This window comes from Micromys minutus (assembly GCF_963924665.1).
Source record: "Micromys minutus genome assembly, chromosome: 13".
NCBI lineage: Eukaryota > Metazoa > Chordata > Mammalia > Rodentia > Muridae > Micromys > Micromys minutus.
Genome location: NC_137982.1, coordinates 10102028 through 10117208, shown reverse-complemented (window position 1 = coordinate 10117208; position 15181 = coordinate 10102028). Strand labels below are relative to the sequence as shown.

Sequence of the window (15181 nt, the reverse complement as noted above, 5' to 3'; positions counted from 1 at the left end):
CCATTTAACAACTGTTTCCCAGCTGTGCTTGGAAACAGTCTCCTGACATATTGAAATAACAACAAAGCACCAGCATAAAATTCATGGAATGGCTATCAGGGTCTTTGAAGAAGATTAACGGTGAAGTACTTATAAAAAGAAATGCCATTTTCCTAGCATTTGTGATTACATGGAACACGACAGGGTGTTGAGAACTTGGCTCTTTCAATGATCTGAATGTTGCATATTGCTTTTAAGACTGTATGAACAAAATTATCTCATGCATTTCTTTCCATGTTTACACAATAGTGATCCATAGTTAAAAAGATATCCAAAAAGTTCAAAAGGACTTTCTAAGAGTTTTGAAGATACAGTCTGAGAATCAAAAAAATCTGCTGTAGTCTGATTGACAGTGTAGCTTGTATGCACTAAAGTTACAGGTGTGTGTGTGGGGGGGGAGGGAGAGGGATAGGGAGGGGAGGGAGAGGAAGAGGTTGTGATGGGGAGGGAGGGAGTGCATACCTCTTCCTACACAATTTTTCTGTTCTTTTAAAAGTTCTGCCCATGTGTTTTGTTTGTTTGTTTGTTTTGTTTTTCTTTTTCTTTCTCTCGCTACTATTTAGACATTCTGGGGGATTTTTGTGTGCATGTTTATATAATCTTATAGTAAGGTCTTTTTAAAGCTGTGAAGTCAGTATTTTGATTGTCACCTAAGTGGCCACCCCACCACTCTGACAGAAGCAGGTGAGGATAGGAGCAGAGTTTGTAGATCAGGAGGGGGCGTTTCAGGGTGTGCTTCATGAAAGCAGGCTCTAAGAGACAGTAAGGAGACTAAGTATTTCACGGTGAAAACCTGCTACAGAGACACTAGACTGAGCTCCCACAGCCTTTCAGATTCTGCTGCATTGCTGGCTCCTCTTGACAGTCACACAGGACACCACAGTTCTTAAATTTATGACCTGGAATTGGCTTTTTTAAAATCTTGTTTGTTAGCTTTTTTTTGTACTTGAATATAACTTGAGATGCTGGGCTGACAAACTCCTCAGAGAAGTATTTTGAGTCACCTGCTAGATTATAGAAGCTAGATCTAGGAACGACATGAGACATCATCTGAGATAAAGGTCCTGTTTAGGAAAGAAAAATAGTCTCAGAAATTAATGACCAGCCTGTGCTCATGTAGTGCGCTTTCTTTCTGTCACCTGCTCTTGCAGAACAGCAACGCTAGCTGGTCCTGTTTGCTGCTGTTCTGCAGGATTCCTGTGCACTCACCTGTACTATAATGCAGCTACTGCAGGATCTGAATGCAGACCCTGCATCTGCAGAGAGCACCTTAGGATGGATTGATTTCATCACTGCCAGGCTGTTTCTTCCTTTTCTAAGAAAAGGGCTGTGCTCTGGTGTGTGAGTCAGGAGCAATTGCTGACATGTGAGTGTGATCTTATATTCAGCCTGCACCATGCATCTTTGTGAAAAGAAATTCAATAATCCAAGAGAAAATAATTGTGTTTCTTGGGGAATTTCTCCAGTATCTTTGGAGCTGTATTTGTTCTAAATTATGGATTGCAGCCTTATCTGCAATGCTTCGTTAGATAGACGGAAATATCAGCTGCTTTCCACAGTAATTCCTGTTTAGGGTGATTTATAAAAATTATTATTACTATGTTTAAATGGTAATCTGGATGTTTCTAGCCTCTCTAAATGAGCACGGACTCTGTTTCTATAGCCCCAGAGGGACTGCCAGTAATAAGGAAGAACTGAGCTGACTTTTTTTCCCTCTTATATAACATTTCCCTTTTCTAAAGACCCCAAAGCACCTTATAAATGGGAGGATAGTATTACCTGTCTGGAGTGCCAAACTCATTAAGCCAGATCTACTATAAAAGAATTTAGGATCAGAAAAGATAACGATTATCCAGTTTTACGTATAGAAGAGCATAGAACTGTCATTAGTCGGAATTCATTTCCATAAGTGGTTGGTGTGAGCAGGCTCTGAGGACTTAGGAAATACTGTGTCAGGAAGAAGTGTGCTGTGTGCTTTCCAGCCTCCCCACCCCCACTCTATCCACCAGAGAAGACACTTCACCTCATTTTTTCTGGTTACAAAATGGTCTTTGCTGATCCTTAAAATATTCAAGCAATACCAAAAAGCATAAAGGAAGAAAGAACAATTTATTGAAGTTTCTGCTACTCAGAGATTTTTTTTTTCTAGATTGTACTTAAAACTTTTCTACTTATTAGGTTTCAAAACGAATTAAATATGCTAGTGTCTATCTGATGTCTATTGTTTAATAAGACATGGCATATATTTGTCTTCCCATGTTGGAATGGTTTATGTTGCCCTATTGACTTGGCCAAATAACCTTACCAGGTTTGTTTCATAGCTTTTTTTTTTTTTTTTTTTTTTTTTTTTGTATCAGGGACTCCATTTAAAGTATGGCTTTGGGACCTGAAGTTCATTTTATTCATCCAGCACTTCCTTATCTAGCACATCCACATGCTCGTGTATTTAGTACCATGCCTGTGTCCTAAGAATGTCTGCCTTCTTGTGGAGTTTGCAATCAGGTGGGGAGGCAGTGTTGAGAAGGAGAAGATGGTGAGCACAAGCATCTCCTGACTTGGCTAGCTGGATAGCAGGAGAGGAGGAGTTCTCTGACTCAGTTTTATTGGAAGGAAAGTTGAGGTTCAGACCTCTGCAGGTACCCTAAGAAGATTACAGACACTTGGTTTTGGCCTCTATGCTTTGGTTTCAGATAACAAATCTCAAATTATGGATGCTATTTGCAACTTTGTTTACATGACATAATGGTTCTGCTTAAAAATTGAAAAAAAAAAAAAGAATGTCAACAGTTACTTTTCCTGAAACTGTCAGGGTTCTTGATCCTAGTATATACTTTGGTGATGCCCATGACCCCTGAATTCTTCTTTTGATGACTTGTAGGCTGTCCCATTCAATATTCTTCCTTTCTTTCTACTTCCTCCACCCCATTCATAAAGAAGTGACTACATTTGTACAATTATAAGGTAAGCACAAATTATATTACACCTTTGTAGTCACCAAGTAATTAGGATGGCAAATCTAGGGTCCTTTGGCATTAATATAGACCATTACCATACTTCTAAGCAGTCATTTGACAAAAAATCACTATGATGGAATTCCAAAGCAAACTAAAAGATGTCGTTTAAATATTCTAATTGATGGTTGTCATTTTAATTTGATGTCTCAAGGATTTTTCCCTTAGGATGAGTCCTTGGTTTTATATGAAATAGGTTTTCTGTTTGTGCACCTTTGTAAAAGCAAGGTCTCATGGATCCCATGCTGGCCTCCCTACATAGCCAAGAATGACCGTAAATTTCTGATCTTCATTCTTGCACCTCCTGAGTACTGGGATTAGAGCATGTAACACCATGTCCAGTTTCACGTGGTGCTAGGCATTGGACTCTGGTCTTTATGTAGGCCACTGAGCTATGTCCTCAGCCCTATTTTTTTTTTTAAGTCAGTTACTCAGAAAGATAGAAGGCATGGACAATAAATTTTTAGGATGTATGTTGCTGGAGGAAATAGCTGTTCAATAATAAAACCAAGACTCTAAAAACAAAGCAGTTTAACAGGTTATAATGTTGGGCCCAAGTCAGCCATAATAATAACGATATGGGCAAGAGGCTCTTACATGTTTCCTGTATTCCAGGCACTGTGCCAAGAACTTTGTATGAATTTGTTCATATAATTTTTATAAGAATCCTCTAAGGTAGATGCCATAATTATACCCATTATATATAGTAAACTAAAGCTATAGATACTATGTTGATTTTATTAAATTTCAAAGCTCAGGTTATGCACATGCATTTGAAAAATAGATGACAGTTTGAGAAGCCTTACCTGTTTGTACACTTAAAAATGCTGGCTCTCCATGGCATGGCTGAGCTGGTGGTGGAGTAAGACTTCTAAGACAGGAAGGACAATAATTCTATGCACAACCATTTCTTCGGCGATGAGAGAGGATCTGTCCATCCCTCACCTAGAATGATTTAGAATCTAGTTTTTAAGGACTTAAGAGATAAAAACCAGAAATCTTTACAAAACATTAGAACCTTTAAATGGAAGAGTGTTTGCCGGGTGAATTACTCTTTGCCTTAATTGGGAGAGTAGTAGAGACATCTGACCCTTGCCTGTCTGTATTCAGCTGTATATAGTTGGAATTCATACCACATGTGTGGTCCTGAAAAGCGCAGACCTTGAATTTAGCTTGGGGTGTGTTACTAGTACCCCCAGGCATCTAAGAAATGAGCATCTGTTCCTTTGGAAAGTACTTTAATCACAAGTGTCAAAGAATTCACATTATTTTTGAGGAATATAGGTTCATAACTATAATAAGATAACATTGGAGTAAAAGGGCCACTGTGATGGTAAGTTAGCAGAAACATCACATTGCAAAATCAGACCCACAAAGACATTTGTGTAATAAGTTACAGCAAGTAAAATAGTATGCTTAAAGAGATGAAAGATTGAAAGCCTGTTAGCTGAATGAGATATTGTTAAAATTAATACGACAATGTGAGAAATAGGAAATTCTCATGTCATATATATTTAGAGAGTGAGAGAGAATGTGAAATATGGATTAAGAGCATGGAGTAAGAAAGCCCAACGTTTAATATGTGGTTCAGAAGTTGGGGATATGTATATAGTAGACTAGAGAAAAAGCTATGTCCTAGGAGATATTTATGTAATTTGAGAGGGTGTTAGAACTGATCAATATTGCTAATCAGATGTCTAGTGATTGTCAGTAGACAAAATGGAAACCCATTTCTACAAAGTCATTGTAGTAAAGATGTGGGCTCCTAAAGACTCATGAAACAAGGACTAGACTTCTCACTAGAAGTTGGGATTGGAGCACAACTATATGACTTCAAAGTAACGAGAGGACACAGAAGCAGGCTCAAACAGCTTGTGATTGGGAACACCTGAAGCATGTGCAAAGTAAAGATGTTTCCACAGACATAACTGAAGGCATTAGTTGTAGGGTTGTGATTTAAAAAAAAAAAGTAAGGTCCTTTTACTGTCTAGAAAAAGATGAAGATTCCTGTGGTGAAGGAAATACGAATGATGGCCACAGTGAGCACTTGCCCTGCATGTGTAAGGCCCCACTGAATCTGATCTCTAGAACCACGAAAAACAAAACTAAAATGAAAACAGTAAGGTTGTTTACATACCAAGTTGATAACGCTTTGTTGAGGACACAAAAGAATATAAACTTCATTGTTAGTAAATTTATGAACTAGCACCATCATAGCTTGGGAAGTGGTTTATAGTCAGTAAAATCAAATGTGGTATGTGGTGTGTGTGTGTGTGTGTGTGTGTGTGTGTGTGTGTATGGATGGATGTGTCCCTGTCTATGTCTGTGTCCTACCAACCTGACAATTTTCCTTGTATAAACCCTAGAAAGCCCCATGTATAACAGAGACACAAACAAAATTATTGTAAATAAAAGCTAGATACACTTAAGTCATGGCTGAATGCATCAGGTTTTAAAATACCTGTATATAATTTTATAAGCTTATAAATAGATTTTATTATGGCAGTTTTCCAACAAAATTTTGATTTTGCTGTTTTTCTTTCTCATCCTGCACCCTCCCTTGTACCTTCCCATTTTAAAAACACATGTCCCTAGTTTTATTTTACTGGTGGTATATGACATAGCAGTGAGTATGAATGAGCTGCTGCCATATTCAACAACACAGATAACTGTCACACATGTAAGGAATGAGATATGCAGAGGACATAGTATTATACCACATATTCAAAATTAAAAACCATAAAGTATAACAGTATACTGTTAGGACTGGGTACACAGTGATTTTTTAAAAATAAATCTCAAAATCTTAAATTAAAAAAAATTTGCTACTACTAATGTCTAGATTATGATTTTCTCTAGAGGAAAGCTTCAGTGAGCAAGTGAGTCACAAGAGCCATTTGAATATTTTGACTTTTCCATACTTGCAAGCTGTAACCATAAAGAAATGTGAGTCTCAGAGACTTACATAAAAGGAATTAAAATATCAAATTAATAAACATTTTATTGATTACAGTTGCCAACAATGATATTTTAGATTTAGCTGTTGGGTTAAATAAAATAGTTTACTGTTTCATTTGAAAAACATTTTAAACAGCAGCTACAAGAAAATTGAAAGCTATGTGTGTGGAGTTTCTGTTGGATGGACTTTAGGTGCTAAGAACAGGACTGATCTGGAGGCTGCTGCAGGAAAGCATTGAACTAGATGGTGCTGACATGGGTATTGCTTTATAACTACCTATTTATCTCATAAGTCACTGTGAATGTGCATGTGTAAAAACACATTCTATTAATGTGCAAAAAAGGTGTAAAACGAAATGTGTAAAAACCCGCATTGCTGTGACAATAATTGATCAAAGCAACTTAAGTAGGAAAGGGTTTGACTTGGCTCACGGTTTGTGGTGGTCTGGAAGGCATGGCAGCTGTAGCATGAGGCTGTAGTCGCTTTGCATCTGTTCTCCAGAAGCAAGATGCCTGCGCATGCTCAGCTTACTCTCTCCTTTTTATACAGTCTGGATCTTAGCCCATGGAACGGTGCCACCCACATTTAAGTTAACCTGGTCTAGATGATCCCTTATAGACATGTTCAGAGATTTGCCAACTTGACAATCAATATAAACTGATTCCTTAAAATTAAATACTTGTAAAAAAAAGTATTTATTATCTTAAAAAAGTAAAAATACTTGTAATATATTGTTAGTAAGTTTTATGTGCTAACAGTAGATATATTAAAATAGTTACATAGCTTCCAGAATAATTAAGGAAGAACAATGAAATGATAGGAGTGGAACAAAAAAATACAATTCGTTCAATCTGGGAACAAAAAGAAAGAAGAGAGAAGCAGCAAAAGTAAGACAAATAGGAAATGTAAAATGAGTTGAGATGTAAGTCCAACTATCTTATGAGTTTAAAAGATAAATGGTATAAAGAAAGTAGAAAATCTGAAAACAGACTGTTTTCATGAGGCACACCTATAAAAAGACACAGAAGAGCTGCTGCCAGTGACGGGAGCACCATGCCCAGCATGGGTGGACAGGCAGCAGGGCTGGCCTGAGATCAGGTACAGCAACGCTGGCAGTGAAGGCAGAAAGCATTTCTAGAGGTAAAGACAGTATTATATTGTTATATGGCTCAGGTTGCCAAGACAACTCTAACGGTTCTAAAATTATTTCACGTAATAGCTTCAAAATGCAAAACAAATTGTGATACTACTTCTAGAAGAAATAGATTTATGTTTCAGAAGAAACGAGCAAAATCATGTAGAAAGCTCTAATGCTCTTAACAGACTTGACCCTGGTACACATGTGGAAAGTGTGTCACCAGCAGCTGCAGGCCGTGTGCTGTTAAAAGGTTCTAAGACCATTTAAGACCTGACCATAAGTCAGACCTCAGCAAGCTGAATGGAATCAGTACCACTCCAGCCATATTCTCTTATGGCAAAACATGGTGAGAGATGAACAAAAGAACACTGAGGGAAACTATCTTAAATAGGATCAACATGATAAAAAGCTGCTGCTTATACCAAGACTTACGACTATAGCAAAAGCTTTATATTGTTTTTCATCTTAAAAGCTTACATTATAAATATTAAGAAGGGGCAAAGTTTATTAGTTAAAACCTGCCTTAAGAATTCAATAAACTACTGGCTATACCTAAATAAAATTGAAAAACATGAAATAAAAATTAATTGAAATAGAACAAAGTAAGGAGAAGAAAAATCAGTATAAATCTCAGCAATGCTAAAATTTGTGCTGTGGAGATTGATAAAATTCATAAAGCCTATGTAAAGATGATCAAAGAAGTAAAGAGACAGGTACAAAATATTAACACTAAATTTAAAAAAGAAAATAAGACAGCAGAGATTTAACAGAAAATACTATATATACTTTATTAATACATTTGACATGTGAGATAAACATGTAATATTAATAGAAATATAGAAATTATTTGTACATGCTGTGTATGTGTGTCAGTGATAAGTATTTACCTAGCATCCCTGAGGATCCATACCCAGGACTACCAAAGCTAAATCCAGCAAATAAAGTCAAAGATCAAACAAGTTAAAAAATTTTACAAGATGTAGAAAGTATATATAATATTAGATTAAATAACCCAGTTCTTTAAAGTCTTACTACTGAAAAAAAAATCAATGCCAGACGTTTATAATTGTATTCTAAACAAAGTAATGAATTATTCATATCTTATATAATTCTACATTGTTGTGGACAAAAGTATCATCTATAATGTGCTATATATTTCTTATACAGGTGTGATATGTGATAAGAAATGTATAAGAAACAAGGTGTATGGGTATAAGAAAGCAAAAAATACACAGGTATGGGCCTGTGTCACTGATGAATTTAAATGGAAAATTCTAAACAAACTTGTCAGTTGGGGTTTAGCAGTCCAAGTAGATAGTCATGTGGTATATATATTGAGACTAGGATTAGTTTGTGTCATGAGTGTAAGATTGGTTTATTAAAAACTTAGGGCATAGTGTCTTTGAACAGTATAATCATGTAACTTCACCTGACAGTTCTGCTCTGCCCAACTGCAGCAGAATGTGCATTCTTCTCAGGTGCAGTGATAATCAACACATAAAAATGAACCTGGGTTTTCACTGCACAGTGCTGAGAAGAATGGAGCCACAGAGGCTTCCCGCTGCTGGAGGAGCATGAGGTGGTGCAACTCTCGACACTGTGTAGTACCAGGACTGGCAAGGCCTTTAGATAGTACTTCTACACTAAGGCACAAATGCAAGTGTGTGTACATGTCTAGATGCATGTATTTGAATGTTTATGAGAGATTTATTAATAATAATGAGCAAAACTGCACAAAGTCTGCCAGTTGTTGAGTAATACAGAATTGTTTCCTTTCTTGCATTTGAATGCTATGAGTCTGTAGATGAATGCTGATATCAGCTAGTAAGAAACTGGAGGCTTACTTCCAACTGTGATTAAAATCCATTTGTATAGCTGGCAAGAGAGCAAAGCAGCAGGCAAAGGCTAGTGTCACCAAGCCCAGGGACCTGAGTTAGGTCCCCAGGACCCACATCATGGCGGAAAAAAACCTGACTCCCAAATGTCGTCCTCTAACCTCCATATGCGCTTATTGGTAGCTGCATACTTACATACCACAAAATAATAAATGTAATTTTAAAAGTTTATAAATAAAGCTATGCCTGGTGGCACAAATTTATAATCCCAGCATTTGTGGGGGTGGTATTGCTAAGGCAGGAGGATTATGAACCAAGTCAGCCTGAGCTACAGAGCCTGAGCCTGTCTCATAAAACCAACTAGCCAACTGATCAGTAAAAATCTTTTGTACGTCAGATCAATACACTAGTTACTTTTATGAGGTATGCTTGACTCCTAGTGTGTATCTCTAGTAGCTACTGCTAAAATATTCTAATTTTTAATGTGTATTTTTGTTCTATAATGAAAAATTTAAAAATATTTTCTGAGCGTTTCTCTGTATTATAATGTAAGTGGTTTTTATATTAGGGATATCAGCTTTAGGCCACCTAGAACTACATATATATCAGGCTGACCAGGAGCTGTGAGTCCTGCCTCAGACTGGGATTGAATATGTGCTCTTAGATGATGTCTGATTTAAGGATCTTTTTTGGCAGGGAGGGGAGCATGGTATTTTGCTGCTTTGTCGCCTTGTCTGGGCTGACCTTGAAGTACACTGAAACAGTCCTCCTGTCTCAGCCTCTTGGATAGCAGCTATTAGCAGAGATGTGCCTATTACTGGATTATGTTAACAGTTTATTTTTATTATCTTTATTTATTTTTTTTGTGTGTTTATGTGTATGTGTGGGTGGGGGAGTCCCTTGGGTGTGCCTTATGTGTGACAAGTGCCTCATCCTGCTGAGCCATCCCACTGTCCCCATTATATTAGCAATTTCTGATGGATAGTTTTATCAACTATTTAATGTTTTATTGAGTGACTTTTACTATTTTCTTAATCACTTCTATATTCTATAGCATTTCAATTGTCTTTAGCTTTTTGTTATTCTAAAGAAGTTCACAATGATCACATTTTGCAAATAATGATATTTTTTTGAAGGTTCATTCAACAGTGTTTTCCAGAGAGGGAGGGCAGAACATTCTGTATAAAAGAGCAGGCACAGAAGTGAGCCTGAAAGGAAAAGTTGGGCATTTGAGTGACATTTAATAGATGACTATACTCTGATAATTTCTCAGCTAGAACTAACTCTTTACTGTACTTCTTACTTTGTTCTCAGTTTCCCTGCCCCTCTCCTTTATCCTTGTTCTTTCTCCCAGGGATCAAACCCAGGGTACCAGGCTGAACTTCTTACAATACTGCTAACTAATATCATGAAACTCCAACCTTAACTTTCCCTATTGCCTGTAAGATCAAGTTGACAATCTCTAACGTAGAATTTGTAATTCTTATAAGCTGGAGGTGTACTAGGAAGCAAAGCAGAGCCAGTGTATGACAAGTGTTCTGTCACTGAGCCCAGTTGCCATGGATTGAGTGCTGAGGATGTGGTAAGAATGGAGTGAGACTGGTTACAGATAAATAAGCCATGACATTCCATGGTTAAAATACTTTGAAGAATTGTTGATGATAGAATTTAGCAGAAAATATGAAGACTCAGAGAACACATAGCTTCTACCATTCCTACAGAGAAGCATTTTAATATACTCAAGCAGGTCTGCTTTTGTTTGTAAAGGAAATGTGATTCAATTCTGCCTCATGATTAAATTAAAAGATTTTTTTTGCTAGTATAAAATCCCCCACCCCCCGCATTTCACAAAATATAGGTGATGCTTCATGCTTCCTTTTATAGGTATGTTAAGTGCCTGCTTTAGGACTACTCTTAATTCAAATATGAAGGCATTCCTCTCTTGACTTTATGTGTCACCAAAAATGCTAATTATATAGCTTAGTCGGGGAACACTTACCTCCCAGGAATAATATTTTGGGTTCCATTCCTTATACCTCCTCCCCAAAGTACCAAAGTCCTGTTTCTAGTATTTATTATAAATATAGTCTTAAAATTCTGTGTTGCTTTTGACTCTCTATGTGTCTGTCTTCTTCCTACTGAGACAGACAGCTTGAGGACTATCTTAGAGTTTTACTGCTGAGAAGAGACACCATGACCAAGGCAACTCTTACAAGGACAAAATTTAGTTGGGTCTGGCTTACAGGTTCAGTGGTTTAGGCAATTATCATCAAGGTTAGCATGGCAGTGTCCAGGCAGGCATGGTACTGGAGGAGCTGAGGGTTCTACATCTTCATCTGAAGGCAAACATCTACATCTTCATCTGTGGCTCTCGAATGGTTAGGAGGGGGGGCTTATTGCCCACCCCTAAAGTAGCATACTTCTTCCAACAAGACCACACCTCATAATAGTGCCATTCCCTGGCCCACACATATTCAAACCACCACAAGGACAGAAACAATACTATTTACACTTTCTTTTTGCCATAGATTGACCCACAGGGCCTTATGGAACTGCCATGGAAACATTTTTTTTTTAAACTTTATTTTAAAAAACAAAGATAAAAGAAAAAAATTTAAAACATTTTTGCATAAATGTATACAAATACAATTGTGTCAGTGCTTGGCTTTTTTTTTTTTTTTTTTTCTTTTTTTTAAGGTTTGATACTCTGCATTAAGGTCTTACTAGTTACAATGAGCTTATAAAAAGTACATGTAAAACAGGGTGTAAACCGGAATTAGTCAACGTTTTCATGGTGTGTAAGGATTGAGCATGACTTTTTTTGTTTTGTTTTGTTTTGTTTTGTTTTCTTTTCTTTTTAACAGATATTTGTTTAGTGGGTCCACATTTACTTTATAAATCAATAAATCGGTCTTCAGACTCTTTCTCTCATCTCTCCCATCCTCATCACTGTACTCAATATTTAAACTTGCCCTTTGAGCCAGACACAGTTTCTCACTACTTCTAGGACTTGCAGGGTCATGAACCACCCTGTCATCTTTTGTTATAGCCTAGCTCTTTGTTATTTACAGAAATGTATAGATGTATAAACCAGATTGTAAGAACAGAAATTTATATATGTGCTTAATCCACAACAGTGTCTCCTGCCTCCTCAGCAGGGTCTTACTTCACTCTCATCTTACCTCATGCCTTGTGCACCCCACAGCATTTCTAGGACATGCTTTTCCAGTTCCACACTAGAGGTACTTTTCATTTGATGTCCTGAAGCATCTCGACTAAAATCCATGCTCAGCACCCTGTCCTGTGCAGGGAACAGCTCTGGACACGGGAGTGGTTTGCTTTCAGATCCACCCTCTGTTGGATGAACTGTGGGAGGGGCTTCTCATTGTTTGCCTTGCTCCTGTCTCCACCAGTCCTTTAATGATCAATAACTGGTTTTGCTTCAAGTTCACCATCCTATCCAACTGCAGGCCAGGTAGCAATCTTATGTTCCACTTAGAATCATAGGTTGTTTTTGGTAATGGAATGAAAAAAAACAAGGGCAAGTAAACAGCCAATAGTCACTGTTTTCTGATTTTTCTTCCCCTTGTGATTCATGGAAATGCAATCACTTTTTATCAATGGTTGACTATTGGTTCCCATTTCTGGAGAGAAGTCATTAGTTAACACAGCTCGAGGATTTGTCTGAGAAGAGCTAGCACATCAGTTAGAATGCTAATTCACTCAATGGGCAGCAGCAGCACAGTGAGATGACAGCTTGGAGGGGGGTAAGAGGAGTGTCTGAAAATGGCAGCAGATTGGTATTTTGAAAGGGGAGGGAAATTTCATAATGATGAATAAGAAAGATGACATTTGGTGCTCACATTTAACTTGCATTGGATGTCCATATAAGGGTCAGTATGCATAACCTCTCTTGATTAGGCCTCCGGCTGCCCAGCAGCTGACTGGGTGGATACTCTTCAGACTGTAACCAAAAGAAAGGCCTAGATAATTAGGCCAAGCTGAACTGCGGGAGGTAGCCAGACTCTGTGCTGCCTTTTGTATATTCATGACCCAGCTTGATTGATGGAAGGACAGTGTTTGGTGACACTGTCATTTGCAAGTTGAAAGGTAGACTCCAGACTGTAGCCAAGATCAGATGTGCTTTAGAGAATCCTGCAGTAAACTCATTTGATGCTGATGATGCTTGCATGCATTTCTTTGTTTCTTACTCTCGCTCATGGACAGCTGTTAATTTGGAGAAATTAGCTCAGTTGTTTTCAGTTAAGGTGTCATGTAAGTTATAAAATAGTTTTTTTAAAAAAAGTTATCTAAAGTTACTGGGGAGGTCATGTGTCATTTGGTTGCAGATGCCAGGGTGGTATTTCCACTTCCTGTTATACAGGAATTTGAGGTATTTTTTTGAATATGTTCCTTGAGTGATATTATCACTGGAAGCAAGTAGTCCTTACCCCTAGAAAAAGTTAGGTGAGTTTATTTGTATGTTTCTGAACTCTTAAGCATGGCTGTTGCAGGTTTTCCAGGGACTGTGTTTACAAGAGTATTTTGTTTTTCAGAGAAGGTTTATGAGAACCTAAAGGTTTTCTTGAAATATTATGATTTATAGAAATCTTGCTTGACTTCTATCAAGTTTAAAAACACTGAAGGAAAATAGAATCAGAGGTGAGCATGAGATTGACTAAAGGAACATCTTCAAAATGGAAACCTAAGTTATAAACTGCTTAGGTGAACACCATGTTTGGTCCTGTTTTTTGTTGTTTTTGTTTTTTGAGTAAAAGACAGGAATAATGAAAGGATTCTTTAAGAAGGATGATGGATTTACCTGTGCCATCTGTGTTCCTGTGTCTGTTGCTGTAACTGTAATAGACTCTTTAGAAGCACCACCCAGATTTAAACACAAGTCATTACTAATATGGGTTTTTTTAACACTGTTATTACTACCTTAATCATTTGCAACCATAAGATAGAATTGTTCTTGTGCTGGTGTATCTGAAAATGGTTTAAAGAATAGATACCCATTTTCCAAGTTATCCAACTTCTCTTAGCCACCTTGGAGAAAACATGTAAAAGCGTTTGTATACTATCAATGATGATAAAAGGTAAGTAGCATTTTCTATAGTTGTTTGTTCTTGCTTTGCCTGTTGTTTTATTCACTAATTCCAGGGATTGGTACAGTTGTAGCAAGTAAACTAACCTTATCGTATATTTTTCCCAACTAGATACAACTGGCCAGATAGGATTCTTTGTTTGAAGTAAAAGCAAAGCAACATACTATATTAGGGTTAGGGTTCTCTTTTCCTTCTTGTCTACCTCTTCCTCCTTCTCCTCCCCCTTCTCTCTTTTGCATATTAGTCATCTGACTTTTCTCTCTGGGAAATTAGTATCTCAGTTGACATTGCTTTAGCAAAGAAGACTTTAGAATATGTTGGCAAACCATTATTTTTGGGTTTTTTTTGTTTTTGTTTTTTCGTTTAAGAGAGTGTCGTTGTGTAGCCCTAGTTGGCTTGGAACTTTCTCTTTAGCCATGGTAGCCTTGAAATTGCAGCATCTTCCTACCACCACCTTTTTCTAGAGTGCTGGGATGATTGGTGTATACCACCATGCCCTGTGAGCTATGATCACTACAAGAAAGCAATCGCTGTCTCTTTCTCAAGGCATCTCAGGCTCAACTGACAGCTGAGATAAAGATATGAAATCCAGTCTGTATATGCTTAGAAAATTTTTCTGATAATGTTTGTGGTAATTATTCCTAAATTGAAGTTATCTTTTGAGGTTAGGGTTTTAGTAGAAAAAGTAATTATGTCCAAAATATTAATTAATGTTTTCTCTGTTAAGTATAATCTCCTGATTTTCAAATATTATATTTTCTTTTACTAAAAATTGAGTTTAATTTATGTATTTTCTTTGAAATCCAATAAAAATAATAAACTGTCTTGAATAGAAACAATTCTAGGAATTTAAAAAGCAAAGTTTTACTTTCTTAAACTGAATTTAGGTTTCTGTGCACTCTGCTGCTTCAGAGCAGTATTGCTAATATGCTGGTCACTGTCCTCATTATGTCTTTAAAAAAAAAATTAAACATTAGTTAGGAAATTCTAGGTCTTTCCCAATGATGAAATAAACTTGACACTTGTTCCATGAAGGCATCCTTCCCTGCTTATCAGCTCTTCAATTTATGGCTGTGCTTTGAAATTTGTGC

At 37.1% G+C, this 15181-nt stretch overlaps 1 protein-coding gene across 4 annotated transcripts in view; it reads left to right on the top strand.

Annotated features, from left to right (window-relative positions):
* Nucleotides 1–15181, top strand: part of PBX3 (PBX homeobox 3) — a gene marked incomplete at its 5' end in the record, with an annotated part of 186973 nt that overhangs the window by 94808 nt on the left and 76984 nt on the right. The window lies entirely within an intron of this gene.